The sequence below is a fragment of the Peromyscus eremicus genome, chromosome X, assembly GCF_949786415.1.
Source record: "Peromyscus eremicus chromosome X, PerEre_H2_v1, whole genome shotgun sequence".
NCBI lineage: Eukaryota > Metazoa > Chordata > Mammalia > Rodentia > Cricetidae > Peromyscus > Peromyscus eremicus.
In genome coordinates this window covers 48503294-48522361 of record NC_081439.1, presented here as the reverse complement: position 1 = coordinate 48522361, position 19068 = coordinate 48503294, and the positions used below count along the sequence as shown (strand labels likewise).

Sequence of the window (19068 nt, the reverse complement as noted above, 5' to 3'; positions counted from 1 at the left end):
CTAGTTTAATGTGTAATATGAGAGAAAGGTAGAAATCAAGAGAATAACAAGTGAAGCCTTTTATTTTTATTAAGATGGAGAAAACAGACAGAGGGATGAAGAACTCTGTCTTCTTTGTGTTGCCTTTGAGTAATAGATCTCTAGGCATTTTCAGTAGGTTGTTGGGCATATGAATCCAGAATTCTAGGGTTATGTCACAGCTGGAGTTACATACTGACTTGAGGATGATAGTCCAATTACCATTAAGTACTTTCACTTTATGAACATTTTAAGTTCATCTACTTTAATGCTTTGTGTAGAGATTTCTATTTTTATAATCTATAAAAGCCCATGCTTTTTAAATATTAAATATTGAATTCAGTCAATTACACAAGATACCGTTTTCTTTCATTGAATTTAAGGCTTCTTAGTTGTAAACATAGTTCATAGTGCTCATACTGGACATCTGGACTTAGAATGCTCTAGATTGGTGATTGGCAAACTGGCTTATAGTCAAAATCCAACCTGTTATCTGTGTTTTATATGTAAGGTTTTCTTAAAATGGAGACCTGGTAGAGTTGAGTAGTCAGGATAAAGTCTTATGTAGCCTCCAAAGCTTAAAATGCTTGTTACTTGGCACTTTCAGGACAATGTTTGCTTAAGATAGGGAAATGATATTTGTCTGTGCTATCCATATATAATAGCCTCTAGCCACAAGTGGCTGGTGAACATTTTATATTTGGTTATTCCTGATTAGATGAGGAACTGGATTTTTACATCTATTTAGTTGTAATTAAAATGAACTTAAACGTGAATAGCTAATATGTGGAGAGTGACTACAATATTGGCCTGTATATATCCAGTTCTGGCATGAAACAAACATCACGATCTTTCAAGTCACTTTTCTTTTGTAGCTTTATCTCAGAGATGTGGGTTAGGAACAGAGGGGAAGGGCAAAGCATGTATTAAATAATGATGGTGTGTTAAGAGCTGTTTTGTGCATTATTATATCAAAACTACTCAAGAGTCCTTGGACGTATCATAGCATTCTGTTTGTAGATGAGGAAACTAAGGCTCGGGAGGTAAAGGAGAACAAGTAGCTACCTTGAATTGAGCTGTATCTTCCTGATTCTAAGTCTTTTACTGCATTAGGGTTCACCATTAGAGGATAGCTTTTGCAAGTGTAGTTCTGCTTTGTCTTCTACCTTATTCCTAGACAGTCATTCTTTTCAGTATCTATTGTAGGACATGAACTTTTTATTTTCTTTTTTACATGAGAAATATATAGATATTTTTAGGGGCTAGTTGAAGTGAGAGAAAGATGTTTTCAGATTCTTAGGCTAAGTTTACCTCAAAATTATTTAAATTTTGTTTCTGTATATGTATCCAGTGGCTTCTGATAGAATACCATCTTATTTTTGTATTAGGAAATGCACTCACTATGCCCCAACTGGGTGATAATACATAGGTTGACTATTGAGATTGGCTCAAGGTTACTCTTAAGTTTCTCACGAGAGGCAATAGTTGACAATTTACTCCCTTGGAGAGTGCCTCTTGCTGTTGAGAAATCCCTGTTGTTACATTTTCTGCATTGGCTCAGAAATCCACAAGCTTAAAAGGGCACTGTTGATAATGATAAGCCCCAAATTTGTCCAATGATCTCTCCTACTCCCCTAATCCATTGTATTTTAAGGGCAGTATTTTCTTTTCGCTGGATTTTTAATAGGGAATTTAAACTCGTTTTACTTTTTTGTTAATTAACATATAACAATAACAGAACTAAGCTAAATTTTTACTTTTTCAATAAAATATAGTGATTATATATCTTAAGTAAAATATAAAACCTCCCTGCTCACTTCAGTAAAAAAGAATTTTAGACAAATCTAGAAATAATCATGGGATTCAAATTCTTAGTTTCTTCTTTCTCCTTTTCCCTTTTCATCTGTGTTTCTTCCTATGCACAATACCTTCTTGTTGTAGTTATGTCTTTAATGTGAAGTTAATGAGGAACAGTAAGTATAGAATAGACCTACCCTCTGCAACTTTTAGTTTGGCAGATCCAAAGATCTCAGAAGTTATTTACTAAAATTAAAAATGATTGTTAAACTATTGGTAGTAATTATTAGCACTGACAGATGAATAGTCTAGTGATAATCTATGTTTGATTTTGCTATAATTTTTCTATATGTGGTGGAATCTGTTGTTTTTAAGGATTTCCATTGTTGTTTTGAGACAGTGTATGACCATATACCATAGGCTGACCTTGAACCCAAGACTCTTAAGTGCTATAATTGCAGGCATACACCTGTCAAGCATTTCTTAATTATTAAAGTGGTAGGAGGGATGAAGTTGAGATTTTAGAATACTTTTGCAGCTTACTAAACTGGGATTTTGGTTCCAAGGTAGAGTAGACAAAGTAATACAATAACCTGAAGATCTTCCACGTCTTTTTGCATTTAAACTTCCTGTTTAAACTAATACTAAAGTTCAAATAGAAATGAGAAGGGAACCTGGTGACATGCTTTTGAAAAGATTCTAAGGGTTTTTATTTGGATATGGATTAATGCACAGTCCGAGGAGGCATGAAATTTTGCATTTTGGTATGGCCTTAATGTCTTCCGTGTCTTTATTTTTTAAGTAGATTTTGTATGTCCTGAGTTTTGTTGAGATCATGCAGATTTGGCTCTGATGACCTAATGATTTCTGTAATCAAATGGATTATGTCTGTTAGAATACTCAAGTAATTACTAATTGTACTTTTAAAAACAGGTTTATAATAAAAGTGAAAATATGTCAAATGGGCATCAATATTGTCTTTTTATAGGTGTGATCTTTCATACTTCATCATTTCATACTTCAACTATCCCATAATTTTTAATTGCTTGATGATAGAGGAATTAGTTATTGTTGAAGGAATCTTACGTAGGAACCTCACATTATACAAGTTATTTAAAAATTATTAAATGAGCATTTCCAGAGAAGAAATAGAAACTTCATTTATAGACACTTAGAAGTTAATCTGTAGCAATATCATCTATATTTGTTTTTATTCTCAATGTGTGCATAAAGAGGCATAAAAAAGAAATTGAATAAGCCAGCGTGGGTAACACTGAGTGGGCACAAACAAATATTTAAACCATGAAGACAACTATCAAATGTCAAGTGTCTGGTGTAGTAATTGAAGTGATTGTTCACTAGATGGCGATAGACACCCTAAGATCATTAATCAATTAAAGATATTATTCTGTGAACAATAATGTGAAGGGCATTTAGTGACTTAAATATGTTCATATTTTAGATTTTTACCACTTTGAGAATACTAAATAAAGCTTAAAATTGGCCCAAAGGATTGTAATAGTCCAATAGATTTAGTGTTTAAAATGATGATTTTTGCATTGTAAGTTTTATTGATGAAAACAATCATTTAATTTATCATAGTAACCTAATTCTTCTATTGGGTGGATAAATCATATCTCTGATCATGGAGACACATAACTTTCTTAGTAACAGGTGACTTGAAAGAAAATTGAAAATGTTTTGGTATGTGATTTTTCTTCTCTCAATATGTTTTTTTCTTAAATTGAGGAATTTAAAACATTTTTTAATGATTTTTAAGCACACTCATTGTGTAATCTTTAACATAATAGAGATATTTGTCCTTATAAAATAATCTGTATTTACTGATAATATTATTGATTTGTTTTTGCCTTCTGTTATATTTGTGTTCTTGAGGAAATAATTTTTGGTCTGGATTTCTGATTCCAGTGTCAAATACAGTGTTCAGGAGTAGACCATCCATTTTCATTTTACTGTCCTGTAGGTTGAAATGAGTCATTGCCAGCCTGTTTTCCCAACTAGTTTTAGAAGATCTGGTTTTCAGTTGTGTTCAAAACTGAAATCTGTGCAGTTTAGAAAATGTATCCAAATCATTGCATGCAAACATTACCCTCTAGACTTGGCTGTCTGAGATTGTCTTGGTGATGAGGGAGTGCTACTAGTGAGGAGTCTTTGGGAATGGCATTGGCAGAACGCTCTTGCCTTTGTTGCTGTCAGTGATGAAAGAGGAGCTTTGAATTGTTAAGAGTCCTTTGTCTTTACTTGGAAGTAAGTGAATATTTCAGTTTACCAATATTATTCATGAAAAATATCCAGTTTTGTTTTAACTTAACTGAACAAAATATAGAAATGGCTAGAGACTCTCCTCTCTTCCTTTTTTTTCAGTGGTAATTGTACTGTTGTTCTTTTCCTGCCTCACCTGTCTTTTCCCTTTTATAATATATAGGTGTGTGTGTGTGTGTGTGTGTGTGTGTGTTGTGTGTGTGTGTGTTCATGTTCATATTTTTTAGTATTCATGTTACTTGTTTATTCTTTTATAGTTTGGAAAAAAAGCATCAGGACAGATTTTGCTCTGTATATCACAATTTAAATTTATCCATTTTGATACATTTTTAGATATGATTTATTTATGTTAACTATTCTATAACATTTAGTGAATAAATACAGCAAAATATATTTTATGTGCTCTCATTGTCCCCCTCCTCCACTTTTTTCCTTTTATTGAAAATAGAATTTTTTTCTCCACAGAATGTATCCTGACTATGGTTGCCCCTTCCCGTACTCTCAGTTCCTTCCCTTTTCCCTTCCCATCCAGATCCACCATGTTTCTGTCTCTCATTAGAAAATAAACAAACTTCTAAGTCAATATGATATAATAAAACAAAAACTAACACATCGGAATAGGACAAAAAGGAATAAACAGGAAAAGAGCACAAGAAATAGATGTAGACACAGAAACCCACTTGTTTGTATACTTGGGAATCCCATAAAAACACTAAACTGGAAGCCATAATGTATACACCAAGGAATTGTAGAGGAAAAAGAGAGGAACAAAAGGGGGAGAAGCCTTGACATAAGCCTAATTATGAGACAAGGGACCTCCCAACTCTATATCTCCATGTCTGATGTCAAAATGCTCTTCAGATCTCCAACTCCTTTTAGCTTTGTTGACTGCAACATACTTTTCTCTCTTGGGCTGGTTCCATTCCCTGCTAGCATCTCTCCTGGGTTTTGGTCTTGCTTTGGCCCAGTATTTCCTCACTATGCTCCCTTCCCTATGCTTTGTTATGGTAATGTATACCCTATGTCATTATATGTTGGAAGTATGTGATCTGTTTTTTGATTTTGATTTTATAGAGGATTACAGTTAAAAGATTGCATGAATCTCAGAAAAGACTTTGAACTTTGGACTTTGAAATAAGTTTGAGACTGTGATAGACTATGGGGACTTTTGAGGTTGGACTGAATGCATTTTTTTGCCTTATGATATGGCTACAAGCTTTTGGGGGCTAGGGAGTGGAGTGTGATGGTCTGAAAGAAAATGGCCCCCAAAGAGAGTGGCACTATTAGGAGGTGTGGCCTTGTTGGAGGAAGTATGTCACTGTGGGGACGGGCTGTGAGGTCTCTTGCTCAAGCTTCCCTCAGTGTGACATTCAGTTGACTTCCTGTTGCCTGCAAGATGTAGCACTGTCAGCTCTACCACCATATCTGCCTGCGTGCCGCCATGCTCCCTGTCATGACGATAATGGACTGAACCTCTCAAACTGTAAGCAAGCCACCCCAAATAAACATTTTCTTTATAAGAAAAAAAGAAAGGAACCTCCCAAGATGGATGCCACTGAGTTCGTTCTCTGTTGGTTATCTACTGCTGGGCACATAGCCTAGCCTTAAAGAGTAGTTTCTTTCCCCAGTGAGACTCCCTTGGAGGAAAGTAAAATTTCATTCAGGAGTGCTTATCAATTGGAGATAGCTTCTGGGTTAAGGATGGGGGCATGTGTCCACTTCTTTCAGCTCTTGTACACTATGTTGTACAGCCCTGTGCAGGCCCTGTGCATGCTGCCACAACCTCTGTGAGTTCACGTGTGTGTTGGTTACGTTGATTTAGAGGGACTTTTTTTTTTTTTTCAAGACAGGGTTTCTCTGTGTAGCTTTGGTGCCTATCCTGGAGCTCGCTCTGTAGACCAGGCTGGCCTTGAACTCACAGAGATCCACCTGGCTCTACCTCCCGAGTGCTGGGATTAAAGCCGTGAGCTACCTTCTCCCGACTGGGACTTGTTTTCTTGGTGTCTTCCATCCCCTCTGGCTCTTACACTCTCTCCACCTCCTATTGCCCAGGGTTCCCTGAGACCTGGGGCGGGGGGGGGGGGGGGGGGGAGTTTAATGGCAACATCCCATATAGGGCTGAGTGTCCCAAGGTCTCTCACTCTCTGCATATTGTCTGGCTGTGGGTCTTTGTGTCTGTTCCATCTGCTACAGGAGGAAGCTTCTCTGATGATGGCTGAGGAAGGCACTGCTCTACACGTACAGATAGATGTTGTCAGAAAGAATCTTCTCTTATGATGGCTGAGCAAGGCATCTAGCAGGATGTCGTCAGGAGTCTCTTTATTGCTATGTTTTTTTTTTTTTTTTTTTTTAGGACAGTAGTATTTGGTTTTACCTTAGGACCCTGGGCTATCTAATCTCAGGTTCTTGTTTACCCAAGCAGTGCTGGGTATAGGTTCCATCTTGTGGAGTGGGCCTAAATAAACTCAGATATTGGTTGGTTACTCCCATAAGCTTTGTGCAATCATTGCACTAGCATATCTTGCAGGCAGGCCACCATTGTAAATCAAGGGTTTTGTGGCTGGGTTGGTGTTTACATTTCTCTTTTGGTAGTGTCCAGAGTACCTTCTTGTACCAAAGATGCTAGCACCTGTGGGTAAAGGCTCTGTGTAGACACCAGTTCAACTTCTCCATGTTCAATGAGTTATTTAGGTGTTGTCTTCAGCATTAGGGCTTTGCCATCAGTTTATGGAGAGTAACTGATAGTCTTGGCAATAGCGTGGGTTGTTTGGGGTTCCCATGGGAACCCTTTGGCCAACAATTCAATTAGATGTAACCCAATCTCAGACTGGAGCCTTCATTTGATGACAAGTGGTGATCAGTTGGAGCTGTCTCCATTATTTGGCGATTTAGATAGCCTTCATATATGTTTATATTTTAGAAACTTTTTACTGTATTATGTTTCCATAGGATCCATCAAATGGCCCTTAATTTTAGCTGACCCTCTCTATTTTCTCCCTTGTCTCTCCCTTCTCTCCTCTTCTTCATTTGATCCTCCAATTCCAGGCCCCCTCATTCATCCATAACTATTCTATTTCCCTTTCCTAGGGAGATCTCTCTCCCTCACCCTGCTCAGTCCCTTACTCTATACTTAACCTCTGGTTCTACAGATTGTAGCTTGGTCATTTATCATTGACAACAGTTAATATCCCTGTATAAGGGGATATATATCATATTTGTCTTTCTGGGTCTGGGTTATCTTACTAAGGATGACTTTTTTCTAGTTCCATCCATTTACCTACAAATTTCATTTTTTAATGACTGAATACTACTCCGTTGTGTAAATATAACAGATTTTGTTAATCCATTCTTCTTTTGATGGACATCTAGATTGTTTCTAGCTTCTGGCCCTTTTGAATAGAGCAGCAATGACCAAGTGTCTCTGTGGTAGGATGAAACATTCTTTGGGTATATGCCAAAGACTTGTATAGCTGGATCTTGAAATAGATCAATTCCCATCTTACTGAGGAACCATCACACTGATTTTTGTAGTGGCTGTATAAGTTTATACTTTTGTCAGCAATGAATGAGTATTATTCCCCTTACTTGCATATCCTCACCAATGTGAGCTGTCACATATGTTATTGATCTTGGCCATTCTCACTGGTGTAAGAAGAAATCTCACAGTAGTTTTTATTTTCATTTCCCTGGTTACTTAGGATGTTGAATATTTCTTTAAGCATTTCTCAGCCATTTAAATTTTCTTTGAAAATTCTTTGTTTAGATATATACCCCATTTTTTAATTGTGTAATCTTTTGATACTTAGTTTTTGGAGTTCTTTATATATTTTGAATATTAGCCTTCTATAGGATGTGTAGTTGGTAAAAAAAAATCTTTTCCCATCCTGTAGGCTGCCACTTTGTCTGAATGACAGTGTCCTTTGTGGTGCAGAAGTTTCTCAGTTTCATGAGGTCCCATTTATTGTTGATCTTAGTGCCTGTGTTAATGATGTTATGTCAGAAAGTCTTTTCTTGTGCCAGTGAGTTCAAGGCTATTATTCTCCACTTTCTCTTCTATCAGGTTCAGTGTATCTGGTTTCATGTTGAGGTCTTTGATCCACTTGAGTTTTGTGCAAGGTGATAAGTATGAGTCTATTTACATTCTTCTACATGCAAACGTTCAGTTTGACCAGTACCATTTACTGAAGATGCTGTCATTTTTCCCGTGTATTTCTGTCTTCTTTATAAACAATTAGGTGTCTATATGTGTGGATTTATGTTTAGGTCTTCAATTCGATTTTGTATATCAACATGACTGTTTTTGTGCCAATACCATGCAGTTTTTATTACTGTGGTTCTGTAGTATAATTTGAGGTTGGGGATTGTGATACTTGCAGTAGTCCTTTTGTCATTCAGCATTGTTTTAGCTATTCTGAGTTTTTTGCTTTTCCATATGAATCTGACAATTGACTTTTCAAGGTCTGTGAAGAATTGTGTTGGAGTTTTGATGAGAATTGCATTGAATTTGTAGATTGCTTTTGGTAAGGTGGCTACTTTTACTATATTAATCCTACTGATCCATGAGCTTGGGAGACCTTTCCATCTACTGATATTTCCTCCTTCAGTTTCTTCAATGTCTTCATTGAAAAAATTTTCATTGTAGAAGTCTTTCACTTGCTTTGTTAGAGTTACCTCAAGATATTTTATATTATTTGTGGCTATTGTGTTGTTTTTCTGATTTCTTTCTCAGGCCATTTGTCCTTTGTATATAGGAGGACTACTGATTTTTTGAGTTAATTTTTTTATCCAGCTACTTTGCTGAAAGTGTTTATCAGTTGTAGGAGTTGCCTGGTGGAATTTTTAGGGGCACTTATGTATATATCATCTGCAAATAATGATACTTTAATTTCTTCCTTTCCATTTTATATCTCCTTGATTTTCTTTAGTTGTCTTATTTCTCTAGCTAAGACTTCAAGTACTATATTGAATACATATGGAGAGAGTGGACAACCTTGTTTTGTTCCTGATTTTAGTGGAATCGCTTTGAGTTTCTCTCCATTTAAGTTGATGGTGGCCGTGGGCTTCCTGTTAATTGCCTTTATTGTGTTTAGGTATGTCCCTTGAATCCCTGATCTCTCGAGGACTTTTATCATTAAGGGGTGTTCGATTTTGTCAATGGCCCTTCTCCTCACTTTTTTGAGATAGAATCTTGCTATGTAACTCAAGGAAGCTGTACTTACTCTTCAGCCTAGATTGGCTATCTCCTGCCTCTGCTTTCTTGGTATTTGGATTAAAAGTCTGTTATACTATCATTGTCTTAGCTTTATCCAAGATTTTAAATTTACAAGTTCTCATCTCTTTTATTTTTTTTCTGTTACAAGCAGTGTTTAGTAGATAATGTGACATGTATAAGATTTAATTTACCATAATAAGCTAAATTCTGTCAAATAGCTAACTAAGTTCACATCTTTGGCAAGAGCCACAACACACAATTCCTCCTCAGTCACAGATTCAGATGCTAATCTAGAGATTGATATATTGTTTTGCCTCTTAAATTTGTTGTCTATTTTTGAAGGGTTTTGCACTTACCATGTATTTGTAAATATACTCACATAATCCTCATTAATCCATGTTCTTGTCAATGCTTGCTATTACTTGGGTAGGTTTTTTGTTTGGTTGGTTTTGTTACTGGGTCTCTCCGGGTAGGCCAGGCTGCTTCATATTTGCTGTATTTTATTTCCCTGGGCAATCTTGAAATTGCATCCTCTTACCTTTGCCTCCTAAGCACTAGAATTATAGAGTTGTGCTACCATACCTAGATAGAATTTTTATTTTATGCCAGTCTCATTAGTGTTAACTGTTATCATGTGATTTTAATTTTTGTTTCCTTAATTAGGAGTTATATTGAGTCTCTTCATGTTTATTAACTCTTCTACTTTTTTTATTGAATTGCCTAGATGAACATACCTGTCTTATTTTGTTGCATTATAGGTTTCTAACTGTTCCTTAGGTATTCAAAAACTGAATCTTACTTGCTTATTTATATTAAAATTAGTCTGGATTGTTCTTGTGCCTTTTTATGATCTTTTATTGTGAAGAAATGTCTACTTTTTATACTATATTGGATATTTTTTCCTCTTTGCATTTTGTAAGCTTATTCTGAAAATACATTTTTCTCCTCCAATGACAAATATTGTCCTATTTTCTTCTAAATATTATAAAACTTGGCTTTTTTTTATTTAGATCTTTAGTCTTCTGGAGATTGTTTTGAGGAACAGTATAACTTAGGGATCTTATTACATTAGTCTGGTTTCTTCTTTGTTTCTCTGTTCTAGGGATTGGCAGACCTATTTGCCTATTTTTTTTTAAAATAAAGTATTATTGGGGCACAGTCATACCCATTTATCTTTGACTATATTTATATCAAACTTTGGAATTGAGTAATTGTCACAAAGCCTAAAATATATATTATTTATCACTTTACAGAAAAATTTTGCCGTCTTTTGTGGCAAAAGATAATTTTTTGTAATATAAGAGTGACTCATTTCAAACATTATCAGGCATAATTGGTGAAACTATAAGAAATTATACTGAAGGTATTAAAAAGGAAGAAAAACAGTCTTATGGTCATAAGAAATTACAGATGCTGAGGTTCTTTTAAATGACCATATGAAAAATTCTCAAGTAGAGTAAAAGGCAGGTTTATAAATTCTGAAGTTTTACAAAAACATTTGTTTTTGTGCATATGTATAAATTTTGTAGAAAGTGAATGCATGGCATTTAAGAAATTTTCAAAGAGGACCTAGATGTGAAATTATAAAGAACTGTAGGTTCTTTTATTTCTTCACTCTTTAAATACAGCTTGACGTGAAACTATAGCCTTAAAATTATATGTTTTGTCACCTAGAATACAGCAGATCGAGGTATCTTCTTGTCAGAGCAGACCCATGGAAACTATAGGTGGTGGGAGGAAGAGTTCTTACTCTGTCTTCAGAATTGTAATGGAGACTCCTTTTGATATTCTTGCTGCCGTTTTGACTTTTTAAAAGATTTATTTGTAAGTAACTGTGTGTATGTGTGTGTGTGTGTGTGTGTGTGGCGCTCGGGGGCGGGGCATACATTTGCACAGGTGCCAGTAGAGGCAAGAGGTGTGAAATCTCCCTGGAGTTAACAGGAAATTTTGAGTTACCTTACATGGGTACTAGGTACCAAACTGAGGTCCCCTCTAAGAGTAGTATCAACTCCTAACTGCCGAGCCAGTCCACATTTTAATTCTAATTTTATTTTTATTTTGGGACAGTCTTATCATTAGCACATGCTAGTCTGAGATTTGATATGTATCCCAGGCTGCCTTATAGTGTCTCCCTATAGTGTTAAGTATAAACAGGTAGGTCGTACTGTGCCTAGTCCTTGATTTAAAAAACAAAAAATTATGAGGTTAATATGAAAATTTCTTTGAGGGCTAAAATGAAGGTTTAGTGCATTTTTGCAGATATATGTTAGAAAAATACTATCTTTGTAGTGATTATATGTTTGAAGTTGTTTACATTATAAAACTCAAAACCAGAGAAACTTTTTTTTGGGGGGGGGGTTCAAGACAAGGTTTCTCTGTGTAGTTTTGGTGCCTGTCCTGGATCTCACTTTGTAGACCAGATTGGTCTTGAACTCACAGAGATCCACTTGGCTCTGTCTCCCGAGTGCTGGGATTAAAGGCGTGCGCCGCCCGGCTCCAGAGAAACTTTTTATTGCCATATTTTAGGGATGTTTGAGTTCTAAATTCTTTCCACATCTCCAGAACTATTAATAAATAATACATTATCAGGATTTATTCATTTGTATTCTACTAGTTAGTTCAGAATTTGTGGTAATTTACATGCTGTAAGGTGCAAGTCTTCTGAGCATAAACTTGTCTAGGTTCTTATATACAGTTAAATTTTATAGAAATAATTCTCTGCCGTCAAATAAGTAGCATCTTAACCGCAGATCATTTGTATTGATATATTGTTCTAAACATCTTCTTTTGCTTGTTTACCTGATGTATTATTTCTAAAAATTGATGAAAGTAATGCTGCTAAATATCAAGTTGCAAAGAGGAAGCTCTGCTTTGGAAACACCTCGTGAGAGGCTAGTCTGTATTATGACAAATTTGTGAGCGAGAGAGTGAGGAAAATTCGAGTAGTAAAAATGTCTGTGGTTGCAGCTCAGTGACCATATGTTTACCTCGCTTATGCAAGTCCCTCCTTTCAATCCTCATAACTGCAAACAAAGCCATTGTGTTTTTATATACACTTACTGTAATCATCATAAACAGTATACACCTAAACATAACTAATATATATATTAGTCTCTGATATATTGTGATACAACATTGCAGTTATAAAAATAAATAAGTGGGTTACACTTAGGCCTAATTTAAAACAATCCCTATGATTTAAAACACTGAGTATTTCTTTCAAAGTAGCCCAACAAAGAAAAAAATGAGTCAATACAAATGCAGCATGACCTTCTCTTTTTTTGTTAATAACAATTAGAAATCAGCACCTCTAGTGATTCATTAATTTTAAAGGTAGAAACTTAGGAGATATCAAGCTGGATATTAGAGACAACTTAAAAGAGAAAGACTGGCTTAAACCTTATCTGACTGAGGTACCTGTGAAGTAGAGCTGGGTTTGTGAACGTAAGAGAAGGTGGCCTCATTAAGGAGACCACTTAGAAACCTTCTCATTTATTTCCTTTGCATTTAGTTAAGTTTTTCATAATTTGTCTGACCTGAGCTTTGAAGAATTCAAGCCCGCGCTCATATGCCAGTATCTTTATCAGAGAAGGAGGATCCCTTTCCCACTGCCACCCAGCTCCATTACATTAATGCATGGTCCTAGCTTTGTAGCTGTGGGTTGGCCTCTGAAGGCTTTTGGGATCATTTGTCATGGCTTTCATTCACGAAGGTTTGTCTATTCTCACATTAAAGTTGTGCCCTTTCCCACCTATTTATTGGGTTTTCGATTATTAGATTTCATTCTGCATGTGTTTGTATCCTACCTATTACATGCCCCATACAGGGATCCTTGTTTTCCCTCACTCTTCGATCATGCTCATCTATGTGTTTCTGCAATTATAGATGGGATGATGTGGAGGTGATACAGTTTTTATGTAGAATTCTGATATTTAAGTCTATTTTGAGTTTATAAGAATAGCCAGGATACTCAGTACAAGAAAATGGGTACCTTGTATATTTGTAGTAGGTAGTTTTATTTGAGAAGGCACAAATTGAATATTTTTGCTATGATATTTTGACCTTTGAATTGCAGAAAACATTTGGAATGTGGATATGGGTAAGAGAGAAATACTAACAGACTGACTGTATGTCATTGTCATTGATTCCTGAGATTAACTTTCATTACATTGACTCGAATCACATAGATCATGACCTTGGAAATCTCTTCCTTTCTTCTCCAATCTTCTTCAGAACGAATGACTCTCTGTTAACCTAAATTCGTCCCATTTTCTGCATATGTGAATATTTTATATCAGCCTATTTTGGTCTATGTTTCTTTTTCACAAGCTGTGTGTTATTTGACAGGTGTTCTAAAGCTCCTTACTTTGGCAGCAAACCAAGATGACAGAGCAGTAATGATTTCAAAAGTGCTATTCCATCCTTGTTAACAGACAAAAAGGAAAGTGTGAAGTTATTAACCACTGTTCACCAGTGGCATGGAAACTGGTGTAGAGTTAATTGTCTGTTTCTATAGTCAGTCTGTGTAGGCTATTTCTCGACTAATACTGTTCTTTAGTAAAGAGGGGAATGACATAACTTTTCCTCTCCCACACCCCTCTCCTTTTCACAACTTGTATTTAAATCAATAAAATAAAAAGATTTCTAAAAATCCAAAATATTGACTTCTGTTTCCCTATAGGCTTTTCTTTCCTTATCTGTCATTTAAGATTTATGGATGACATAGCAACACCAAATAACCTTAAGGATTTTCCCCTGACCCACCCTCAAATGAGTCACATGCCAGAGTACTTGCATCTGTAATGTACATGATGTCACTATACTCTGTCCGTACTTCAGCCACACAGAGTATGTTTGTTCTAATTGGAAGAACCTACTTTAGGCAGCCTGTACTTTAACTGCTTTTTCACAATAGTGTAATCAGTACCTCCATGTTAACAAAACAAGCTTATTGTGCTTATAACTCAAGACTGGCCAAGTGAGCAGACACTAATAGATTACATTTAACTGGGCAGTATGAGCCTGTGTTGTTTTGCCAGATCATAAATAGTGTATTAAATTACAGTGAACTGAGTTTGGTCAGTTGGGAGTTTTAGAAAGCAGGGAGAAAGGTTTTTTTTTTTTTTTTTTTTTTTTTTGTGTGTGTGTGTGTATGTATAGAAGTGTTTTGATTTTTAAGGCAGAGATTCTTGGGCTCTATATCGTCATTCTTTTTGAGATCTTATAGTTACTTTGAAATTTCGTGCTAATATTGAATTGTACAGCTGTCCTTGTTTCCTTTTTATTACTTTTGGTGATTGAATTGGCTTGTATCCCTTTTGAACTTCAATGTATTAGAGTCTCAAAATCTCAAATTTCCCTTTGACCGTCCCCTCCCTTTTGAAAAAACAATATGAAGTAGACTGTGACAGTAACGTGAGTCCATGTTCATATTTTTAAAAGAACAGCAAAGCACAAGTGATTTCCAGAACTGGCTTATTTGCTGTCTTTAGAATTCTTTTTATGGTGAGTTTTTATATATTTAGGGGTTAGCTATTACCTATTTTTATTGGCCTTTTTTACACTTAAAATAAAAGTTTGTCTTTTGAGGCTAATGATGGAATTTATTTGCTTTAATGCTAAATGTTGACTGTGGATGGGAATGGAACAAAGATATTAAGTTTCTTTCATAGTTTGAAGTGTCAGACATTTGTCTGTATTTATTCCGGGGGCCCTTGCTCCTGCCAATATAGAAGCAGGTTACATTTTCAGCCCTGTGTAGGAGGGTGGTGTGTCTTTCCCAGGAAGAGGGTGATAGTTGGGAAGAGGGATATGCTCATAGGCTATTAATAATGTACATTGTTCTTGAGGCCACATGTCATATATCTAAGCACTGGTCCACAGGGTAGGGTACATGTTCTATTTCCACTGGACTTTGTGGCACAATGCAATGGACAGCTGGTCATTTCATCATAGGAAAAATCTTGATATTTCTTCTTTAATGGTGTTCTGGTTGGGAAAATAATTTGTTTTTAGAAGGGGGACTTAGAGTAGATGGATATACTTAATTCAGTTGCTCATTCTTGTCCCATAGCCAGAAATGCTTGAAGTAATATTTTTTTTGACAATGTTTCTCTGTGTAGCTTTGCGCCTTTTCTGGAACTCACTCTGTAGCCCAGGTTGGTCTTGAACTCACAGAGATCTGCCTGCCTCTGCCTCCTGAGTGCTGGGATTAAAGACATGTGCCACCACCGCCCAGCTTTGAAATAATATTTACTGAATGTGCATCACTGGGGAAATGGAGACAAATGACATTGCTTGTGACCCACAGGCATGAGCTGAAAATTCAATAAAGCAAGATCAAGAGCTTGGGAGACTATAAACAAGAGAAAGATTTTTGTTTATTTGTGAAGCCACAAAAATCCAAACAGAAATGCACTCAAGGAAGTCTTGGAATAGATATCTAGGGTGTCACACTAATCTACATGGTGTGGCTTTGAGCAAGTGATTCAACCTCTGCATTTTCTCTTGTCAGTGGGTGATAGGTGAGGATGGTTATTTTATAGTAGGCTGTAGGTACAAAGTATTTTATTTTAGTGTAGTTCATTGTCTTGTTTCTCTGGGAAACCCAGAGGAAGCAATCATGCAGGACATTGAACACCTGCCAGGTAACAGACTTGTGCTAGTGTTGGAGAGACAGTGGTAAATTTTAAGCATTCAAGATCTTGTCCTCAGGGAGTTTTTGTTGTGATAGGTGAGAGCATTAATCAGTTGGTCAAATGTTCATTTATGCCACACTGAAGAAAATAGATGCAAAGAAAAGGAACATGAATGCTAATGGCAATGGCCCATGGCATTGATTGAGAAATTAGAGGATTCCTGAGCCCAGGGCACTTGAGCTGTGATTTAGAGTGTGGATCAAAGTGAACTAAGTAAAGCTTTTTAGGAACAAACATTACGCGATGAGAGATACCATGGGCAGAGATGCTGTGGTGGATTGGAAGTATGGCTACTTTGGAGGGTTAAGAGAGGAGGGGAGTATCAGAGAAGCTTCTTCTTGCAGTAGAGGGGAAATAACACAGGGATCCACAACTGGACAATGTGCAGAAAGAGATCGAGAGAGACTTTGGAGCACTCATCTCTAAATGGGACGTCTTTGTCAAAACCTTCCCCTTAAGGTTCAGGGAGCTATGTGGAAGAGAAAGCAGGAAGATTGTAAGAGCCAGAGGTGGTGAATGACTCCAAGGATACTGCATCTTCCAGATAAAGCAGGACTAATAATGAACTCACAGAGACTGAAAGTGCATACATATAGAACTGCATGGGTTCAAACCAGACAAAATCCCAGCACAGAGAAGAGATAGCGGACACAAAGTCCCACCCCTAACCCAGAAGTTATTGGCAATGATAGCTGCTTAGCTTCTGGGAAAGAGAAAATCAGTGTTCTCCAATGAAGTGACACTGGGTATATCAACCATACCATGCCCAGGAGTAGTTGGATAACACAAAATGAAATCCATGATGTGTGTGTGTGTGTGTGTGTGTGTGTGTGTGTATGTGTGTGTGTGTGTGTTCTGTTTTTTGCCATTTTTTAATCTTAGTTTTTGTTTTGATTTTCATTTTTTAAGAGAGAGAGCATGAAGTTAGGTGGGTAGAGAGGTGCGGTGGATGTGGGGGGAGCAAAAGGAGGAGACAACATGATCAAATACATTGTAGGAAAATGTTAAAAAAAAAGTAGTGGAGCAAGGCGCTGGAGAGATGCCTCAGTGGTTAAGAGCACTGGCTGCTCTTGGAGAGGACCCAGGTTCAATTCCCAGCACCCACATGGTCGCTCACTACCATCTGTAACTCCAATTCCTGAGAATACCATGTCTTTTTCTTGGTGAGCACTGCAAGTAATTGGTTTACAGACATACATGCAGGCAAAGCACACATATACATAAAATAAAAATTGATATAAAAAAGACTGGAGGAGGAGAAACTAATTAGTCGGCTATTACCAGATACACTGATATGAGAACAGTTAGTGGGGAGAAGGATATAAGAGAGATATGAGAAAAACAACCAGTAAAAATGATGTTCAGGTCTTGTTTAGGCAGCTATGTTGATGAGACTTCACTGGTGTAGCCAACCTCTCTGACATTTATAGAGATAATCTTGCAGCAAACTTTCCTGTTCTTCTAGCTCTTATGATCTTTCTGCAATGGTCTTTGAGCCTGAGGTGCAAGAATTGTGCTATAGATATATCAGTTGAGACTGAGTACTATCTAATGTCTGGTTTTCTGCATTTTAAGTTGTGGTTTTCTGTAATGGTCTCTGTTGCGAAGAGATGTTTCTTTGAGGATGTATATGTAACAACAAACAAAAAGAGGCCACAAATTTGTGAGAGCAAGGGGATACTAGGAGGGGTGGGAGGAGGAAAGGGAAATGAAGAAATGTTCATTTTAATTTCTAAACTAAAAATTATAAATTTCAAATGCTTAATGAATTGAATATAGACTTTAGGGTAGAATAGAATATTAAGGTCAGCTCCTGGCTTTCTGCAGGTACTTGGTAGGACCTTTTACTGAAGTACTAGAAGATGACCACGTTTAGGACAAGGGAAAGGAACAATGAGCAGTTTGGCCTTGGACATGTTAAATTTTAAGAAATATTGTTATTTTTAATTGACATCATAATTATTCGTATTTGTGGAGTACAATATGACATTTCAGTACATGTATATAATGTATATTGATCAGGGCAGGACTGTTGACATTCTCTATACTATAGATATTTGTCATGTGTTTATGTTGAGGACATCAAAATCCTTTACTATGTAGTTTGGAACATTAGCTTAATTCTTGTCAACCATAGTTACCCTACTGTTCTGTAGAATGTTAGAATTTATTCCTCCTACCTAACTGCATTCTGTAATGGACATGTTAATTTTGTAGTGTTAGGGTGTAAGTTTGGGAGTCATGGATATGTAGAGAGAAATGATTGATGAAATTATTTTGGGAGGAAAATACAAAGAAAAGTGGGTGTAGGACTCAGGCATAAGGGTCCACAACTTGGTGGTGGTGGTGGTGGAGGGAGGGCTTATAATTAAAGTTGTAAAAAATTTAGCCAGAGAAGGGTTAAAGGTAGGAAGAGGTAGTATTTCTGTAAGTCAAGGAAGAATGTTTCATGGAGGTAGGTAGTGATCAGTTGTCACAAAGAAGCAGCGTTGATTGCTTTGAAAAGTTTCCATCGAATTAGGGACAGAGGTGTGATAAATACCTTCTTGTTGGTGCTTCTTCAGTTTGATGGGAGCCATGACTGTGAAGCTGAATTGCTGCACTAAGAGATGAGAAGTTTGGGTGAGGGAAAGTAAATTGTAGAACAAGTTAACTGATGGGTTGAGCTGGAGTCCAGGCTCTACTTCTTGGGTGTTTTGGAACTAGTGATGAACTGTTTAACCTCCCTGAGCCTCAGCTTCCTTTTTTTTTTTCTTTTCCGAGACAGGGTTTCTCTGTGTAGTTTTGGTGCTTGTCCTGGATCTCGCTCTTTAGACCAGGCTGGCCTCGAACTCACAGAGATCCATCTGGCTCTGCCTCCCGAGTGCTGGGATTAAAGGCGTGTACCACCACTGCAGGGCTTCAGCTTCCTGTTTTAAATAAGGATAACTTAATGCCCAATGGGATTGTTGAAGATTTAAATGAGATAATGCCTTAGTTAGGGTTCTATTGCTGTGATAAAGCACCATGACCAAAAGCAGTCTAGGGAAGAAAGGGTTTGTTTCAGCTTATAGTTGTAGT

General features: G+C 36.6%; 1 protein-coding gene across 1 annotated transcript in view; it reads left to right on the top strand.

Moving 5' to 3' along the window:
* Positions 1-19068, top strand: part of Pola1 (DNA polymerase alpha 1, catalytic subunit) — a 330473-nt gene that overhangs the window by 63181 nt on the left and 248224 nt on the right. The window lies entirely within an intron of this gene.